Source organism: Rhinopithecus bieti, unplaced genomic scaffold (assembly GCF_001698545.2).
Source record: "Rhinopithecus bieti isolate Rb0 unplaced genomic scaffold, ASM169854v2 scaffold_18548, whole genome shotgun sequence".
In the NCBI taxonomy this organism is placed as follows: domain Eukaryota; kingdom Metazoa; phylum Chordata; class Mammalia; order Primates; family Cercopithecidae; genus Rhinopithecus; species Rhinopithecus bieti.
Genome location: NW_016809526.1, coordinates 2257074 through 2276745, shown reverse-complemented (window position 1 = coordinate 2276745; position 19672 = coordinate 2257074). Strand labels below are relative to the sequence as shown.

Genomic DNA, 19672 nt, shown 5'->3' with positions numbered 1-19672 from the left:
GCCCAGGCTGGAGTGCAGTGGCCGGATCTCAGCTCACTGCAAGCTCCACCTCCCGGGTTTACGCCATTCTCCTGCCTCAGCCTCCGGAGTAGCTGGGACTACAGGCGCCCGCCACCTCGCCCGGCTAGTTTTTTGTACTTTTTAGTAGAGACGGGGTTTCACCGTGTTAGCCAGGATGGTCTTGATCTCCTGACCTTGTGATCCACCCGTCTCGGCCTCCCAAAGTGCTGGGATTACAGGCTTGAGCCATCGCGCCCGGCCTAATAAACAATTATAGCAAGATTGCAGGGTACAAGATTAATATAAAACGTCAATTGTTTTATTATACACCAGCAATAAAAAATTGGAGTTAGAAATTACAAATACAATACCATTCACATTAGCAACCCAAAAAAGAAATATTAAGTACAAATCTAACAAAAGTATAAGATATATATGAGGAAAACTTAAACTACAAAACTGTGATAAAAGAAATCAAAAAAGATCTAAATAAGTGGAGAGATATTCCATATATAAGTTTAAGAAGACTCAATATTGTCAAGAGCTCAATTCTTTCTAACTTAATCTCTAGATACAACATAATCCCAAACAAAATCCCAGCCAATGGCTTTGTGGACATTGACAAACAGGTTCTAAAGCTCATGTGGAAAGACAAAAGACCCAGAATACCAATGCAATATTGAAGGAGAAAAACAAAGTTGGAAGACTGATACTACCCAACTTCCGAGAGTTATTATAAAGCCACAGTAATCAGGACAGTGTGATACTGGTGACAGAAAAGACAAATCAATCAATGGAACAGAATAGAGAGCTCAGAAATAGACTCACACAAATAGACTCAGGTGTTCGTTGACAAAGGAACAAAGAGCAGCAATGGAGAAAGAAGTTGTTTCAACATACCGTGATAGAACAACTGGACGTGTATATGCTAAAAAAAAAAAAAAAAGAATCTAGACACAGACCTTACACCCTGCAAAAAAATTAACTCGAAATGGACTGCTGACTTAATAGAAAATGGAAAACTATAAAATTTATAGAGAAGGCCAGGTGCGGTGGCTCACGCCTCCAATACCAGTACTTTGGGAGGCTGAGGCAGGTGGATCACCTGAGGTCAGAAGTTCAAGACTACCCTGGCCGACATGGCAAAACCTCATCTCTACTAAAAATACAAAAATTTGCTGGGCGTGGTGGCGGGCACCTATAATCCCAGCTACTCGGGAGGCTGAGGGAGGAGAATTGCTTGAACTCAGGAGTCAGTGGTTGCAGTGAGCCTAAAGTGTGCCACCGTACTCCAGACTGAGCGACAGAGCAAGACTCTGTTGCATGCATAAATTAATTAATTAATTAATTAAATATTTTAGGGAATAAAATAGAAGAAAACCTAGATGACCTTGGGTTTACAATGCCTTTTAAATATAATACTAAAACACAATTCATATTTTTTTTTAATTTGAGAAGTGGGACTTGACTAAAATGAAAAACTTAGGCTCTGTGAAAGACATTTTAAAGAAAATAAAAAGAGCCAGGCACGGTGGCTCAGACCTATAATCTCAACACTTTGGAAGGCTGAGGTGGGAGAATTGCTTGAATCTAGGAGTTTGAGACCAGCCTAGGCAACATAGCAGGACCATGTCTCTACAAAAAAATTTAAAATTTTGACATTTTAGGAAGAAGGATCACTTGAGCCCTGGAGGTTGAGGCTGCAATTAGCTATGATCATGCCACTGCACTCCAGCCTGGGTGACAGAGTAAGACTCCATATCAACAAGAAGAAGAGGAGAGGTCAGACGCAGTGGCTCATACCTGTAATTCCAGCACGTTGGGAGGCCAAGGCGGGTGGATCATGAGGTCAGGAGACTGAGACCATCCTGCCCAACAACATGGTGAAACCCTGTCTCTACTAAAAATACAAAAACTTAGCTGGGCGTGGTGGCACGTGCCTGTAGTCCCAGCTACTCAGGAGGCTGAAACAGGAGAATGGCGTGAACCTGGGAGGCGGAGGCTGCAGTGAGCCAAGATCCCACCACTGCACTCCAGCCTGGTGACAGAGCAAGATTCCATCTCAAAAAAAAAAAAAAAAAAAAAAAAAACGAGGGGGGGGGGGGAAGGGGGGGGAGGAAAGGGAAGGGGAGAATTGAACAATTTAACACCCAAATCCAATTAAAAAATAGATAAATGATCTGAATAGACATTTCTCAAGGAGAGATACACAAATGACCAACAGGTATATGAAAAATGTTCAACATCACTCATTATCAGAGAAATGCAAAACCCCAATGATATATATCATCTCACACCAGTTTAAAATGGCTATTATCAAAAAGAGAAAATAACAAATATTGGCAAGGATGCAGAGAAAGGGGAACTCTTATACACTGTTGGTGAGAATTTAAATTAGTACAGCCATTACGGAAAACAGTATGAACATTCCTCAAAAAACTAAAAATAGAAATATCATATGATCCAGCAATCCCACTACTTGTTATACATCCAAAGTAAAGAGAATCAGTATGTCAAAGAGATAGCTGCTCTCCTATGTTTACTGCAGCACTATTCACAATACTGAAGATAAGGAATCAACCTAAACATCCTTCAAGAGATGAATGGATAAAGAAAATGTGGCGCATATATATTTAATGGAAAATTATTCAGCTGCAAATGAATGAAATCCTGTCATTTGCAGGCCAGGCATGCTGACTCAAACCTGTAATGCCAGCACTTTGGGAGCCCCAGGCAGGCGGATCACTTGACATCAGGGGTGCAGGACCACCCTGGCCAATTTGGTGAAACCCAATCTCTACTAAAAATACAAAAGAAATTATCTGGTTGTGGTGGCGGGCCGCTGTAATCCCAGCTACTCAGGACGCTGAGGCAGGAGAATCCTTTGAAACCAGGAGGCAGAGGTTCCAGTGAGCCCAGATCACACCACTGCACTCCACCTTGGGCAACAGAGCAAGACTCTGTCTCAAAAAAAAAAAAAAAAAGAAAGAAAAAAGAAATCCTGTCATTTGCAGCATCACTGACCCTACAAGGCATTATTTTAAGTAAAATATGCAATGTATAGAAAGACAAATACCACATTTTCACTTATGTTTAGGAGTACAAAAAGTTGATCCTAGCTGAGTGCAATGGCTCATGCCTGTAATCCCAGCACTTCGGAAGGCTGAGGCAAGAAGACTGCTTGAGCCCAGGAGTTCCAGACCAGCCTGGGCAATATAGTGAGACCCTGTCTCTAAGAAAACAAACAAATAAGGCCGGGCATGGTGGCTAGCGCCGGTAATCACAGCACTTTGGGAGGTCAAGGTGGGCAGATCACCAAGGTCAGGAGTTCGAAATCAGCCTGGCCAACATGGTGAAACCTTGTCTCTACTAAAAATACAAAAATAAGCCAGGCATGGTGGTGTGCATCTCTAGTCACTGTTAGGAGGCTGAGACAAGAGAATCGCTTGAACCAGAAGGTGGAGGTTGCAGTGAGCTGAGATTGCACCACTGCACTCCAGCCTGGGTGACAGGCATACATCACCATGTCTGGCTAATTTTTTGTATTTTTAGTAGAGATGGGGTTTCACCAAGTTGGCCAGGCTGATCTCGAACTCCTGACCTCAGATGATCCGTCCTCCTCAGCCTCCCAAAGTGCTGGTATTACTGGCATGAGCCACCACACCCGGCCAAGAAGAGAGACTTTTGAATGCTCCCAACACAAATAAATGGTAAATGTTTGAGGAGATGAATATGCTAATTATCCTGATTTGATCATTACACATCGTATACATGTACTGGAGTATCACATGTACCCCACAAATATGTACAATCATTATACATCAATTAAAAATATTTTTTAAATTTGGGAAGTTGGACTTGAGTAAAACTAAAACTTTTGCTTTGTGAAAGATATTTTTAAGAAGGCAAAAAGACAAGTCATTGACTGGGAGAAATAATTCTCAACTGGTAACAAAATACACCACAGTCAGATTAGCAAAACAAATATAAGAATGCATAATTCAACAGTGATGAAAACAGCCAACTAGCCTGCAAATGTATGAAAGGCTTTAAATTGCTTCCAATCTATTATTGATAAAGAGAAAATATCCTCAAAATAGTCACTGAAAAAAGTAAAATAAAGGCAAAAGGGTTTGGGAAGTAAAATTGTAGCTTACCTCAATAAACAGCCTGAAATTCACCTATCTCTTCTAGTTAAGAAAAATAGCTTCTCTGAATAGGAGGAAGTGAAAGAATAGCGAAACTTGGTTCATTGTAAAATGGTATGCTCCCGTGTTGGGCACACAGTAGAGATTTCACAAATACATACTATCCAACTTCACATAAGGTGTATAGCCTAAAGAGAAGATATAATATGCAGCTACTTTGTATTAGTCTGTTTTTATGCTGCTGATAAAGACATACCCAAGATTGGGAAGAAAAAGAGGTTTAATTGGACTTACAGTTCCACATGGCTGGGGAGGCCTCAGAATCATAGCAGGAGGTAAAAGGCACTTCTTACACGGCGGCGGCAAGAGAAAATGAGAAGGACGCAAAAGCAGAAACCCCTGATAAAACCATCAGATCTCATGAGACTTATGCACTACCACAAGAATAGTATGAGGGAAACTGCTCCCATGATTCAAATTATCTCCCACTGGCTCCATCCCACAACACGTAGGAATTATGGGTATAGAATTCAAGATGAGATTTGGGTGGGGACACAGAGCCAAACCATATCATTCCACTCCTGGCCCCTCCAAATCTCATGTCCTTACATTTCAAAACCAATCATGGCTTCCCAACAGTCCCCCAAAGTCTTAACTCATTTCAGCATTAACCCAAAAGTCCACAGTCCAAAGTCTCATCCAAGACAAGGTAAGTCCCTTCCACCTATGAGCCTGTAAAATCAAAAGCAAACTAGTCACTTCCTAGATACAATGGGGTACAGGAATTGGATAACTGTAGGCCATTCCAAAGGGGAGACATTGGCCAAAACAAAGGGGTTACAGGCCCATGCAAATCCGAAATCCAGTGGAGCAGTCAAATTTTAAAGCTCCAAAATGATCTCCTTTGACTCCAAGTCTCATATCCAGGTCACACTGATGTGAAAGGTGGGTCCCCATGGTCTTGGGCAGCTCCAACCCTCTGGCTTTGCAGAGTATAGCCCCCCTTCTGGCTACTTTCACAGGCTGGTGTTGAGTGTCTGCAGTTTTTCCAGGTGCATGGTGCAAGTTGTCAGTGGATCTACCATTCTGGAGTCTGGAGGTCTTCTCACAGCTCCACTAGCCAGTGTGCCACTAGAGGCTCTGTGTGGAGGTTCCAACCCCACATTTCCCTTCTGCACTGCCCTAGCAGAGGTTCTCCATGAGGGCCTCGCCCCTGCAGCAAACTTTTGCCTGGGCATCCAGCATTTCCATACATCTTCTGAAATCTAGGCAGAGGTTCCCAAACCTCAATTCTTGACTTCTGTGCACCCACAGGCTCAACACCATGTGGAACCTGCCAAGGCTTGGGGCTTCCACCTTCTGAAGCAACAGCCTGAACTGTACCTTGGCCACTTTTAGTCACAGCTGGAGTGGCTGGGATGCGGGGCACCAAGTCCCTAGACTTCAAACAGCACAGGGACCCATGGCCCAGCCCACAAAACCATTTTCTCCTACGCATCCAGGCCTGTGATGGAAGAGGCTGCCTTTAAGACATCTGACATGCCCTGGAGACATTTTCCCCATTGTCTTGGGAAGTAACATTCTGCTCCTCGTTACTTACGCAAATTTCTACAGTTGGCTCCCATTTTCTGGGTTTTTCTTTTCTATAACATTGTCAGGCTGCAAATTTTCCAACCTTTTATGCTCTGCTTCCCTTGTAAAACTGAATGCCTTTAACAACATCCAAGTCACCTCTCGAATGCTTTGCTGCTTAGAAATTTCTTCTGTCAGATACCCTAAATCATCTCTCTCAAGTTCAAAGTTCCACAAATCTCTAGGGCAGGGGCAAAATGCCACCAGTCTCTTTGCTAAAACATAACAAGAGTCACCTTTGCTCCAGTTCCCAACAAGTTCCTCATCTCCATCTGAGACCACCTCAGCCTGGACCTTGTCCATATCGCTATCAGCATTTTGGGCAAAGCCACTCAACAAGTCTCTAGGAAGTTCCAAACTTTCCCACATTTTCCTGTCTTCTTCTGAGCCCTTCAAACTGTTCCAACCTCTGCCAAAGTCACTTCCACATTTTCAGGTATCTTTTAAGCAGTGCCCCACTCTACTGTTACAAATTTACCATATTAGTCTGTTTTCACGCTGTTGATAAAGACATATCTGAGACTCGAAGAAAAAAGTTTAATTGGACTTACAGTTCCACATGGCTGGGGAGGCCTCAGTATTACAGCGGAAGGCAAAAGGCACTTCTTACATGGCGGCAGCAAGAGAAAATGAGCAGGATCCAAAAGCGGAAACCCCTGATAAAACCATCAGATCTCATGAGACTTATTCACTACCATGAGAGCAGCAGGGGGGAAATCGCCCCCATGATTCAAATTATCTCCCATCAAGTCCCTCCCACAACACGTGGGAATTATGGGAGTACAATTCAAGATGAGGAGATATGGGTGGGGACACAGAGCCAAACCATATCATACTTACTTGATATCTAAACAACTATAATTTCCAGAAGGCCATAAGAAGCCCATTCCTCTGATTCCCATTCAGAATCTATCTAAAAACTAGCCACACTACTAACTTTGTCTAAGAGTACACTGTTAGCTGCTGTAGAACTCTTTAAAAAAAAAAACCCCTTCTATTCAAGTATCATATGAAGAAAGTTCATAAATGGTTAAATTTACAGAAAGCAGAAAGTAACATCTATGATATCTGGCACATAAATGACAAAATGTTGTTTTGTTTTTTTTTAAGGAAGCATTACCCAGGTAAAGTATATATGTCAGAATTTCTGATCTCTAGTCATATCATAAAAAGTGACTCCACCAGGCAGTGGCTCATACTTGTAATCCCAACATTTTGGGAGGCCGAGGCAGGAGGGCTGTTTGAGGCCACAGGTTCCAGACCAGCCTAAGCAATAAAGCAAGACCCTGTCTCTACAAATAACTTAAAAAATCAGTCAGGTGTGGCGGCATGAGCCTGTGGTCCCAGCTACTTGGGAGGCTGAAATGGAAGGATTGCTTGGGCCTGGAAGGTCAAAGCCACAATGAGTTGTGATGGCACCACTGCACTCCAGGCTGGGAAACTGAGTCTCTGTCTCCCCACCCCAAAAAAAAAAAAAGAGACTCATTAAGAAGGTCTCCACAGCAGGGCGTGGTGGCGGATGCCTATAATCTTAGCAATTTGGGAGGCTAAGGCAGGCAGATTGCTTGAGCCCAGGGGCTCAAGACCAGCCTGGGCAACATGGGGAAACCCCATCTCTTAAAAAAAGAAAAAAAGGTCTCTATAAAAACATATTTTACAAGTGTGTGGGATGAGAACTAACTGCAGGCAGATCACGAGGTCAAGAGATCGAGACCATTCTGGCCAATATGGTGAAACCCCATCTCTACTAAAAATACAAAAATTAGCTTGGCATGATGGTGCATGTCTGTAGTTCCAGCTACTTGGGAGGCTGAGGTGGGAGAATCACTTGAACCTGGAAGGTGGAGGTTGCAGTGAGCCAAGATCGTACCACTGCACTCCAGCCTGGCAACAGAGGGAGACTCTGTCTCAAAAAAAAAAAAAAAAAAAAAAAAGGAAAAGAAAAAAATGTTATCAAGAGACAGGTAACTAGCATATCGGAAACTAACATTTCTGGTGCATGGGACCTATAGCAAGAATGCATATCTTCCAATCATGAGTCATGGATTAGGCTGCCCCTCTATTGTGAAGCAATTTTTCAGTAAAAGGAGCAGCATATGAATAATGACTTGGACAAGCTCCCAAGAAGAAACCAGAGTAAAGCTAGGTCTGAGAAAATTATACGGTATATAGCATACATTATATTAATGCTGTTTTCCTACTCACTCCTATTTCTTAATGGCAAAGAAGTGAAATTTAGAGTCTTTAGTTCTATCTAAATTTTACTATTTTTTAATGAATTTTAGTAATACTGAATAAAACTGTACAGGTATTACCTTGGTTTTAAATTTTATGAAAGTGAATCATATAATGCATCATTATAAATTACTTAGTGACTACACTTATGAAAAGCTCTCACTTGTCACATACCCACCCCAGCACACACACACAATGACACCAGAAGGCAATACTCTGCTTTACCTTCTGCTGAAAAGTCTGCTACCTCCAACGCTTGAGGTCCATACACGAAGGCCTCCTGGAATCTATGAACACAGCAGAGGCAAAAGGCAGAGAAGTTTATGTAGATTTAAAGTTACACTGCCCAAAACATAAAATGCCAAATGCCTATCACAAGTCTACATATCTGCCAAGGAACTCAGATTTTAGATTTGACAATGAGCATATCAACAATAATACAGGTAACATTCACAATTCATTATATATAATGCAGCTTATTGTATGAAAAGACCAAAAGTTGAGTCTTAACTAATTATATCCTTACCAAAAGAACCAATTTATACTACTGGAAAAACTAATGCAGCAATAAAGTATGAATTTATATACACTGAAAGTAACAATTTAACCTTTTAAATTATGTGAGAGAGCCAATCCATATGCAGTAGTCCCCCCTTATCCATGCAGGATACGTTCCAAGACCCCCAGTAGCTGCCGGAAATCTGGGATAGTACCAGACACCCTACATACACTGATTTTTTATCTAATAACTAAAATGACTACTAAGTGACAGGTAGTATCTATAGCATGGATATACTGGACAAAGGGATGATTCATGTCCCCAAAGGGACAGAGGAGGACAGTGCTGGACAGCACAAGATTTCATCACACTACTCAAAATGGGTACAATTTAAAACATGAAATCTTTATTTATGGAATTTTCCATTTAATATTTTCAGACCACAAGTCAGTAACTAAAACAGCAGAAAGCAAAACCACAGATAAAGGGACTATTATATAAAGAATATAAAACAAATTAAAGGCTGGGCACAGTGGGTCATGCCTATAATTCCATCACTTTGGGAAGCCAAGGCCGGTGGATAGCTTGCACTCAGGAGTTCAAGACCAGCGTGGACAACAGGGCGAAACCCCATCTCTACTAAAAATACAAAAACTAGCTGGACATGGCAGTGCACACCTGTAGTCCCAGCTACTTGGGAGGCTGAGGTGGGAGGATCACCTGAGCCCAGGAGGTTGGGGCTGTAGTGAGTCCTGATCACACTGCTACACTCCAGCCTGGGTGACAGAGTAAGACCCTGTATCAAAAGAAATAAAAAATAGGCTGGACGTGGTGGCTCACACCTGTAATCCCAGCACTTCAGGAGGCCGAGGCAGGCAGATCACAAGGTCAAGAGATCGAGACCATCCTGATCAACATGGTGAAACCCTGTCTCCACTAAAAATACAAAAATTAGCTGGGTGTGGTGGCAGGCGCCTGTAGTCCTAGCTAATCAGGAGACTGAGGCAGGAAAATTGCCTGAACTCCGGAGGCAGAGGTTGCAGTGAGCCAAGATCGCGCCACTGCACTCCAGCCTAGCAACAGGGCGAGACTCCATCTCAAAAAAAAAAAGAAAAAGAAAAAATAAATTAGGTGGAAAAATATACTTCACAAAATAAAGTATGGCAGGCCCCACAGCTCAAGGTACATTCTCTTCTTAGAACCAGAAATTATTGGGAATATCGGAGAAAAACAATTAAAAACAGACCTAGAAGAGGATAACGTAAAAGAAAAAAGGAGAAAGTAGCACTGTAAAGCTATTCTGGTGGCAAGATTTAATTTAATTCTGACCGTAATGATGAAATAAGCAAGGTATTACATATGCTAGGCAGCATGGGAGAAACTACCTTGTTCCAATATCATAAAATAAAAATAATCATGAAATATGAAAGGCTTTTCAGAAAACATTCGCATAGAAAAATTAAGAATTTAATCAGGTAAAATATTTAGATCTCAGATTTTATTTCATTCTTTTCTGGAAATAGGGATAGAAGACTACAAAATATAGCTGATATATGAGAAAAATGAATCAGATAAATTTTATCAGCTGTTAAATTTAAAAGAGAGGGGCATATTATCTTTATGGAGTATTTAGAAATCTTTAAAAGCATCATCAAATAATTAGAAAAGAAGGAACAAAGTATTGTCTTAAAACCTGATGACATGTCAAGCAAAAAACAGTATTTTAAAACATTGGCCCTAAAGCCAGGTGACTTGAGTTCAAATCCAAGGTAGCTCATTTAAGTGCTTTGTGACATCAGGCACTTAATCTCTCAGTATAACCTGGGTTGTTCAATGAGGACACCTTCACCATCTCTCAGATTTATATTGAATATCAGTGAAACAAGGTTTTTAAAAATGTTATAAATTATAGAACGCTATTTTATGCAAAAATTTAAGCCAGTGCATTCTATTTAAATTAGTGACTTAACAAAAGTTGTTAACTAAGAACCAGAGAAAATAGCCGGGCACGGCAGCTCATGCCTGTAATCCCAGCACTTTGGGAGGCTGAGGCGCGTGGATCACCTGAGGTCAGGAGTTCAAGAGCAGCCTGGCCAACATGGCAAAAACCCCATCTCTACTAAAAATACAAAAATCAGCTGGGCACAGTGGCACGCACCTGTAATCCCAGCTGCTTGAGAGGCTGAAACAGGTGAATCTCTTGAACCTGGGAGGTGGAGGTTGCAGTGAGCCAAGATTGTGCCACTGCACTCCAGCCTGGGCAACAAGAGCAAAACTCTGTCTCAAAAAAAAAAAAAACAACAACAGAGAAAATATTCCTTGCCCAGCCAAAGAATCTGGGGAGCTGTGTGAGGAAGCCCGAAGAAGCACAGCGAAAGTTTGAGATGGCCAAAAAAGCCTAGAATAGTTAGTTGTCAAAGCTAAATGGCAGCCAGAAGAGCACGGTCCCCAAGAGATGATTATATCAAATTACTAATTTAGCAATATGCCCAGCCTCAGCTGTATCTTCTCTTAATTCCCAAAACAGCCTTCTAGACTGCACCCTCCTCTAAAGCAGTGCTTGTGACATTCTAAGTTAAGTGCATTTGACATACTATGTTGAAACACAGTGACAACTTGAATATTACATATAATCCTGAAAACCAAAGAGATAAATTCCCATCCAATAAAACAATAATAGCAGCAAAGGCTTATATAGAATGTTTGATGTGCCAGGCACAGTTCTAAGAGTTGTACAAGCACTAACTCATTTGGTCTTCACAACTCTGAGATAGGTACTATTATACTTTAAAGATGAAGAAACGAGACAAAGGGAATTTAAGAAACTTGCCCAAAAGCATGCAGCCAGAAGTGGCAAGTCAAACCCAGACCACTCCCAGAAACACGTTCTTAGTCACCACATCATCCAGCCTATGAAATTGAAATCATACAAACCGGCATCTATCTATATGTAAGAAGCCAAACAATTATACGTGTTCTTAAGTATTCAATCATCTATATATTCCTCAGCATATGCAACATTTTCTCAGAAAATTCCAATTAAAATGTCGTATAAAATACGTAACAAAATGAGAAATGTGTGATATGAAACTAAAAGAAAGATTAGAACTTTTTCAAAACACAAGGTCTTAAAATTTTAAATCAATATATCCGAATAACAAATAATATTGGTGTAAGAGTAGCAACACTGAGTATTTGTTTTTTAAACTTGCTGCCATTTGGTTACACAACTCACTCAAACATTTTGTAAACTTTAAAATCTCAATACAGTAAGATACCACCTCATACCTTATGACGGCTACTATCAAAAAACCAAAAAAGGAAAAACTAAAAAAATATAAAATAACAAGTGTTGGTTAGGATGCAGAAAAACTGGAAGCCTTGTGTACTGTTGGTGGGAGCACAGAATGGTGCAGTTGCTATGGAAAATAGTATAGTGGTTCATCAAAAAAGTAAACACAGAATTACCATATGATCCGGCAGTTCCATTTCTGGGTATGGAGTCAAAAGAACGAAAAGCAGGGACTCAAGGAGATACTTTTATACCCATGTTTGCAGGATGATTATTCACAGTAGCCAAAATGTGGAAGCAATCCAAGCTTCCCTTAACAGATGAGTGGATAAACAATTGGTAGCATATACATATAACAGAATATTAGCCATACAAAGGAGGGAAATTCTGACACATGCTACACGCTTGAAGGCATTATGCTAGGTCAAATAAGCCCTCACAAAAGGACAAACACTATAGATCCCGTGTACACGAGGTAGGTACAGTAGTCAAATTCATAGAGACAGAAAGCAGAATGTGGTTGCCATGGGCTGGGCTTCCGAAGGGGAGAATGGGGACTTATTCTTTAATAGGTCCAGAGTTTCAGATTTGTAAGATGAAAGAGGTCTGTGGATGGATGGTGGTGATGGTAGCACAATATGAATGTACTCAATGCCACTGAACTGTATACCTAAAAATAGTTAAGATGGTAAATTTATGTGTATTTTATCACAATTTTTTAAAAAGTAACATGTGCTAAGTATAGAAAATCTAAAAGGGAATTGCAAAAGAAAACAAAATTATTTCATCTCCCAAAAAAACGCTGTAAACTCGTTTAATGTATATTATTATAGAGTTTTTAAAAATCATACTATACTTTTTTAAAAAGGAATTCCTATCAATGTCTTTCTTACAAACATTAATCCTCTTTAGTACTGATTTAATTTTACTAAAAGTTTAATTGGAAGTCTTTTAATTCAAAGGTTAAAATTATTAAAGTATAATTTTTGCCCCACTAAAACAGCTTTGTTATCAAAATAACCACTTGAGTCCTCTAGGTTTCCCAGCAGAATGGCTTTTACTCAGAGTTACCACAGAGTTTCAATTCTTGTATTATTAACCAAACCAGTCTTGTATAAACAATCACATGTATTACTACTTGGGTAAATTGTACTAAATTGTTCTCCCTACCTCCATTATCCGTCCTCTTTGTGGCAAACACTACCGGTTGCCTAGTATACACCCATTCTCCCTTTCTTCCTTAGGAACAGATCATGGTTTTATTCTGGGTGGCATGTATCCAGGTAAAAGTGTACATTTCCCAGCCTTCCTTGCTACTAGGACTGGTCAATAAGCTAGAAGTGGAAGTCATTGGATGAGACACTTCCAAGATAGCTACTTAAACGGAACTTAGCTAGAAGTGTGTCTGTAGCTCAGATATGGTGGATGGCACTCCAGCAGTCATTCTGGACAATAAGGGTAATGGAAGCTGTGCCAAGGGACAGTCAAGCAGACAGAAGGAACTCGGGTCTTTGATGATCCTAGAGTCATCATGCCAAAACTGGACTTCAGTGTGAGAAATATACTTCTATTTTGTTGAGACCACCTGTTTTGTATTGTAGGTGAACCTAAATCTAATATACCCACCTTTACACTGCTGTATCAGTCATCTTTCTAAAATACAAATCAGAATCGTCAAAATCCTTATCTTGGCACACAGGACCTTTCATTATTCCTTCGACCTCTGCTTATATCTGCAGCCTTACCTCCACCCATAAAGAACCAATTACAGGCTTCTAATACCACCCCGCCTTTGCACAGGTATATACACTCTATTTGGAATAAATGCCCTTCCCAAGAGTCTTTCTCCATGTATCCTTCAAGCCTCAGCTCCTCCAAAAAGCTTTCCTGCTGCACTCACCCTATACACAGGTACAAACAACAAGCTCATGCACCAAATATGAATGGACAATGTGCCTTTGTGCTTACCTTTCTATGAAACTATAATGTAATGTGGGGATGTTTTGGTCTACCTCTGTCATTAAAGTGAAAGGCCTTGAGGATAGGAAACCATTTGTAACTCTTTGACTTTCCATAGCCCTTAGCACAAGGTCTAGACTAGGGGATAAAGAAGAACTCAATAAATGTTAGATGAATAAATGAAGTTCAGAGAAATAGTCATTCTTAAGTACTTCAAAAACCTTGGCTGGGCACAGTGCCTCATGTCTGTAATCCCAGCACTGTGGAAGGCTGAGGCAAGAGGATCACTTGAACTCAGGAGTTTGAGGCCAGCCAGCCTGGGCAATATAGTGAGACCCCATCTCTACAATAAATAAATAAAATTTTTAAAACCTCATATTCTCAAGCACTTAAAGGAGGCCGGGCGCTGTGGCTCACACCTGTAATCCCAGCACTTTGAGAGGCTGAGGTGGGCGGATTACCTGAGGTCAGGAGTTTGAGACCAGCCTGGTCAACATGGTGAAATCCTGTCTCTACAAAAATACAAAAATTAGGCCAGGCACGATGGCTTACACCTGTAATCCCAGCCCTTTGGGAGGCCAAGGTGGGCAGATCACCTGAGGTCAGGGATTCAAGACCAGCCTGGCCAACATGGCAAAACCCTGTCTCTACTAAAAATATATTTATTTTATTTTTATTTTTATTTTTATTTTTTTATTTTTTTGAGACAGAGTCTCGCTCTGTCGCCCAGGCTGGAGTGCAGTGGCTGGATCTCAGCTCACTGCAAGCTCCGCCTCCCGGGTTCACGCCATTCTCCTGCCTCAGCCTCCCGAGGAGCTGGGACTACAGGCGCCCGCCACCTCGCCCGGCTAGATTTTTGGATTTTTTAGTAGAGACGGGGTTTCACCGTGTTAGCCAGGATGGTCTCGATCTCCTGACCTCGTGATCCACCCGTCTCGGCCTCCCAAAGTGCTGGGATTACAGGCTTGAGCCACTGCGCCCGGCCTAACAAATATTTATTGAGGATCAATTATGTGCCAAGCATTGTACTGCACAATTAAAATAGTGAATGATGAGCTGCTTGAAAGAAGAAAGTTCCAAGGTACTATGAATGCAAAGGAGGAGTATCACATCTTCCAGAGATGAGAAAGCAGAGAGGAGGTGACATTTAGATATACTTTTAAATTTTTTTAAAGGAAAAATGAAACTTGCAAGAAAGAGATTTTAACTTCTCATTTTTTTATAATCTCAAGTTTGTTCTTAGGTAAGACAGAAGAAGCCAGTGTCTTTTAGTGCCTATTACATAGCACTATGTAGTTCTCTATGCACATTATCTTCATTAACCATCCAAAAAGTTACAAAGAAAGAAAATGTGTGAGATATTAGTGTGTTAGTCCACTTTACATTGCTATAAAGAATACCTCAAACTGGCTAATTTATAAAGAAACGAAGTTTATTTGGCTCATGGTTCTGCAGGCTATATAAGAAACATGGCACCAGCATCTGCTTCTGATGAGGGCTTCAGGAAGCTTTCAATCATGGTACAAGGGGAAGGGGAGCCAGTGTGTCACATGGCAACAGAGGGAGTAAGAGAGAGAGGAGGGATATCCCAGATTGTTTCTGAACAACCAGATCTCCCTGGGAACTGACAGAGAAAGAACTCACTCATTACCCAGGACAGCAGCAAGCCAGTCATAAGGGATCTGCCCCCACACTTCCCAGTTAGCCCTACCTCCCAACACTGAAGGTCCATTTCCAACCTGATATGTGGAGGGGACAAATATCCAAACTATATCAGGCAGTTGCCTGTTCCCAGTGATAAGAAACACAGAAGAACTTGGTGAAAGCAAGACCCGATTTGGGCTGGGTGCAGTGGCTCACACCTCTAATCCTAGCACTTAGGGAGGGCAACGCGGGCAGATGGCTTAAGCTCAGGAGTTCGACACCAGTCTGGGCAACATCGTGAAACCCCATCTCTGCAAAAAATATAAAAATTAGCCAGGCATGTTGCCATATCCTGACAGTCCCACCTACTCAGGAGGCTGAGGTGGGAGGACTGTTTGAGCTCAGGAGGTGGAAGCTGAGGCAAGCCAAGATCATGTCACTGCCTGGGTGACAAAGTGAGACCCTGTCTCAAAAAAAAAAAAACCTATTGAGAGATACAATCAGTTCTTACTTTAAGAGTCCAAGAATCTCTGTCAATAACTTGCCAAAGTGGCTCCCTCACCCCACCTCAATCCCAACTCCCCAGAATAAAAATGTAAAGATTCCAACATAAACTTCGTGAAGTTTAAAAGCTAATGCTACAATTACACACCAAAACAGAAGCAACTTCTCAAAGAAACCTGCTATCCTCAATTAACAAAAGAAACATAATTAAAGAAAAGGACATGATACAACAGCTTTTATCTGTCCAAACAAAACTGAATTCTTGCTTGTACCCTCCCCTTCTAAATAAACCTAGAAACACAGGAGGAAAATAAGAACAAAAGGACAGACTTTCCACTCTGAAATCATGCTGCTGGTAAAAACTGCTATTTGTCCCTTTTATGCCTGCTCAAATGATACCACAGTTTGGTCCCAGGTTCTGGGAAATCCAATCAGCTCTCCTCCTGGCCACTTATCAGTCCTTCAACCCAGTTGCCTAACTGGTCACTGAATCCTAGCTCCTAAAAAAAATCCCTTGGACTTTTCCCCATTTGTGCACCTTTTCTACCCCCACAGCTACCACTAAGAAACAGGTCCTTATCATTTCTATTTGGACCTAACAGCCATCTGCTTCCAATGTCATCCAACTTTTGTCCTTTCCACTATCCACACTGCTGCAAAACTGATCACAAAATTCTCCTCTGTAAAACTATACAGCAAACTGTTAAGCAGTGGTTATCTCTAGTGAATGGGATTACAGGGACTTTTCACTGCCTATTTTTTTATTATTTGTTTGCATTTTACAACATGTATTCCCTTTACAATCAGAAAAAAAAAATCACTATTTCCATTTTGGGAACAAAAACAATTTATTCCACTTGGAATCTATTACTCCCTTTCTCCATCAGGTTAACACCAAATTCTTTAGCCTGGCACACATTACCATGCTCTCGCTCTCTCTCAAACGCATTTTCAACCTCCGTCCTGAGTATTTGCTCTAGACATCCTGAATGACTTGCTGTTGTTCTTTCCTTCACAATTTTATACATTTTGCTTCCTCTGCATAGACTACAAAGATGTAACAATAATCTTGAGTCTGTTCCAAATAGCAATCTATCTCCCACTAATAGCTATCATAAATTATTAATCTAAGAAGAATGAAGTTTCACTTGTTCACCTGCAGCACATTATTCCTACAGTCTGCGGCCTACACTCCCACCATTACACCAACATACTAAATTCTTTCCTTCTGATCAGCGTAACTGATGTTTTTCAAAGAATAAAATAAAATGACACTTTGCATCCATAGCCTGAGAGATGACATGGGAGGAGGCAGCACAATGCAGAGTACTAACTTTGGGCAGGGGCAGGAACAGCAGACAAATATAGGGCAAGGACCCTTGTTAAATTTGCTGCACAACTTTTCAGAGTATAATAGCTTTACTTGAAGTGTTGGAAATTTCCACATCAAGTAAAAGCACAATAAAGTTAAATTTGAAAATACTAAGAATATCTGAGCTGGGTGCGGTGGCTCACACCTATAATTTCAGCACTTTGGGAGGCCGAGGCATGCAGATCACTTGAGGTTAGGAGTTCGAGACCAGCCTGGCTAACATGGTGAAACCCCATCTCTACTAAAAATACAAAAGTCAGCCGGGCGTGGTGGCGCACACCTGTAATCCCAGCTTCTCCAAAGGCTGAGACAGGAGAATCACATGAACCCAGGAGGTGGAGGTTGCAATGAGGCAAGATCATGCCATGGCTCTTCAGTGTGGGCGACAGAGTAAGATTCTGTCATAAAAAAAAAAAAAACAAAAAGGCACTTCCAAACCTAAGTATAAGAGCTTAAACCACAAAACTCTAAGAACAAAACAAAGCAGTAAAGCAGTAAATCTTTGCAACCTTGGATCACGCAGTGGTTTCTTAGAACAAGCAACAAAAGAAAAAAAAGAGATGGATTGGACTTTACCAAAATTAAAAACTTTTGATTCAAAGTGAATCACAAAACCAAAGAAGTGAATCATCAAGAAATTGAAAAGGCAGGCTGGGCACGGTGGCTCACACCCGCTATCCCAGCACTTTGGGAGGCTGAGGCAGGTGGATCGCCTGAGGTCAGGAGTTCGAGAAAAGCCTGGCCAACATGGTGAAACCCCATCTCTACTAAAAATACAAAAATTAGCCGGCGTGATGGTGCGCACCTGTAATATCAGCTACTCGGGAGGCTGAGGCAGGAGAACTGCTTGAGCCGGGGAAGAAGAGGCTGCAGCGAACCTCTGCACTCCAGCCTGAGGGACAGAGCAAGACTTCATCTCAAAAAAAAAAAAAGAAAGAAAAGAAAGTGAAGAGGCAACTCAAAAAAACAAGAAATATTTGCAAATTATACATCACATAAGAGCATAGTATTAAGAATATAGGCCGGGCGCGGTGGCTCAAGCCTGTAATCCCAGCACTTTGGGAGGCCGAGACGGGCGGATCACGAGGTCAGGAGATCAAGACCATCCCGGCTAACACGGTGAACCCCGTCTCTACTAAAAATACAAAAAACTAGCCGGGCGACATGGCGGGCGCCTGTAGTCCCAGCTCCTCGGGAGGCTGAGGCAGGAGAATGGCGTGAACCCGGGAGGCGGAGCTCGCAGTGAGCTGAGATCCGGCCACTGCACTCCAGCCTGGGCGGCAGAGCGAGACTCCGTCTCAAAAAAAAAAAAAAAAAAAAAAAAAAAAAAAGAACTCTTACAACAATAAAAATACAACCCAATTTTAAAATGGGCAAAGAATTTGAGTAGGCATTTCTCCAAAGAATATATGCAATGTTCGCTAAGTACAGGAAAAAATGCTCAACATCATAAGTTATTAGGGAACTGCAAATCAAAACCACAGTGAGCTACCACTTCATGCCCACGAGGATGACTAAAATCAGAAAGACAGACAATACCATATGCTGACAACGATGTAGAGAACTGAAACCCTCATACATTTCAGGTGGAAATGTGAAATGGTACAGCTGCTTTGGGAAAGACGCTGGTAGTTCTTCCAAAGGTTAAACATCCTAACAGTTAACAAATTATGCTGCAGTTCCACTCCTAGATATATACTGAAAACATACGGCCCAACAAAAACTTCTACAAAAATATTTATATCAGCATTAGTCATAATGGCCTAAAAGTGGAAACAATCAAATGTTCATCAGTTGATGAATGGATAAACACAACGTGATATAACCACACAGTCATTTGAAAGAATGATATACCCATACATGCTACAATATGGGTGAACTTTGATTATGCTGAGTAAAAGCAGCAAGACACACAACAACATATATAGTATGATTTCATTTGTACGTAATGTCCAGAATAGAAAAATCCATAGACAAGCCACAAAAAGTTGATTAGAGGATACCAGGGAAATGAGGAGTGAATGCTAATGTGTACAGAGTGTTTGTGGTGATGAAATGTTCTAAAATTAGATAATGGCGATAATTATACAACACTGTGCATATGCTAAAAACCACTGAATTGTCCAAAAAAAAAAAAACCCCCGGCTAGAAGGCCCTAAACATTTAACTAATGGAAAATGCACTAATTCATCAATCAGTCAATATCCTAGAATGTTTATAGAAAAGTACATTCTGACAATTTTTGGTAACCAATTTGCCTTCACCAATCTCCCTTCATTAGAGATCACTGCTTGCTCCACAGGCAAATACAATTGATCCTTGAACAATACAGGATTTAGCGGCGCTTACCCCATACACAGTCAAAACCCACCTACAACTTGACTCCG

At 41.2% G+C, this 19672-nt stretch overlaps 1 protein-coding gene across 3 annotated transcripts in view; it reads right to left on the bottom strand.

The window, feature by feature from the left end:
• The window catches only part of CDK19 (cyclin dependent kinase 19), a 214681-nt gene that overhangs the window by 166566 nt on the left and 28443 nt on the right, over nt 1–19672 (bottom strand). Inside the window, exon 2 of one of the 3 annotated variants that reach the window (XM_017889654.1) lies at nt 8241–8302. The exons of the other annotated variants lie outside the window; for them this stretch is intronic. The gene's annotated coding sequence lies outside the window, so the exon portion shown is untranslated. The remainder of the gene's footprint in view (nt 1–8240; nt 8303–19672) is intronic. 3 annotated transcript variants of the gene reach the window in all.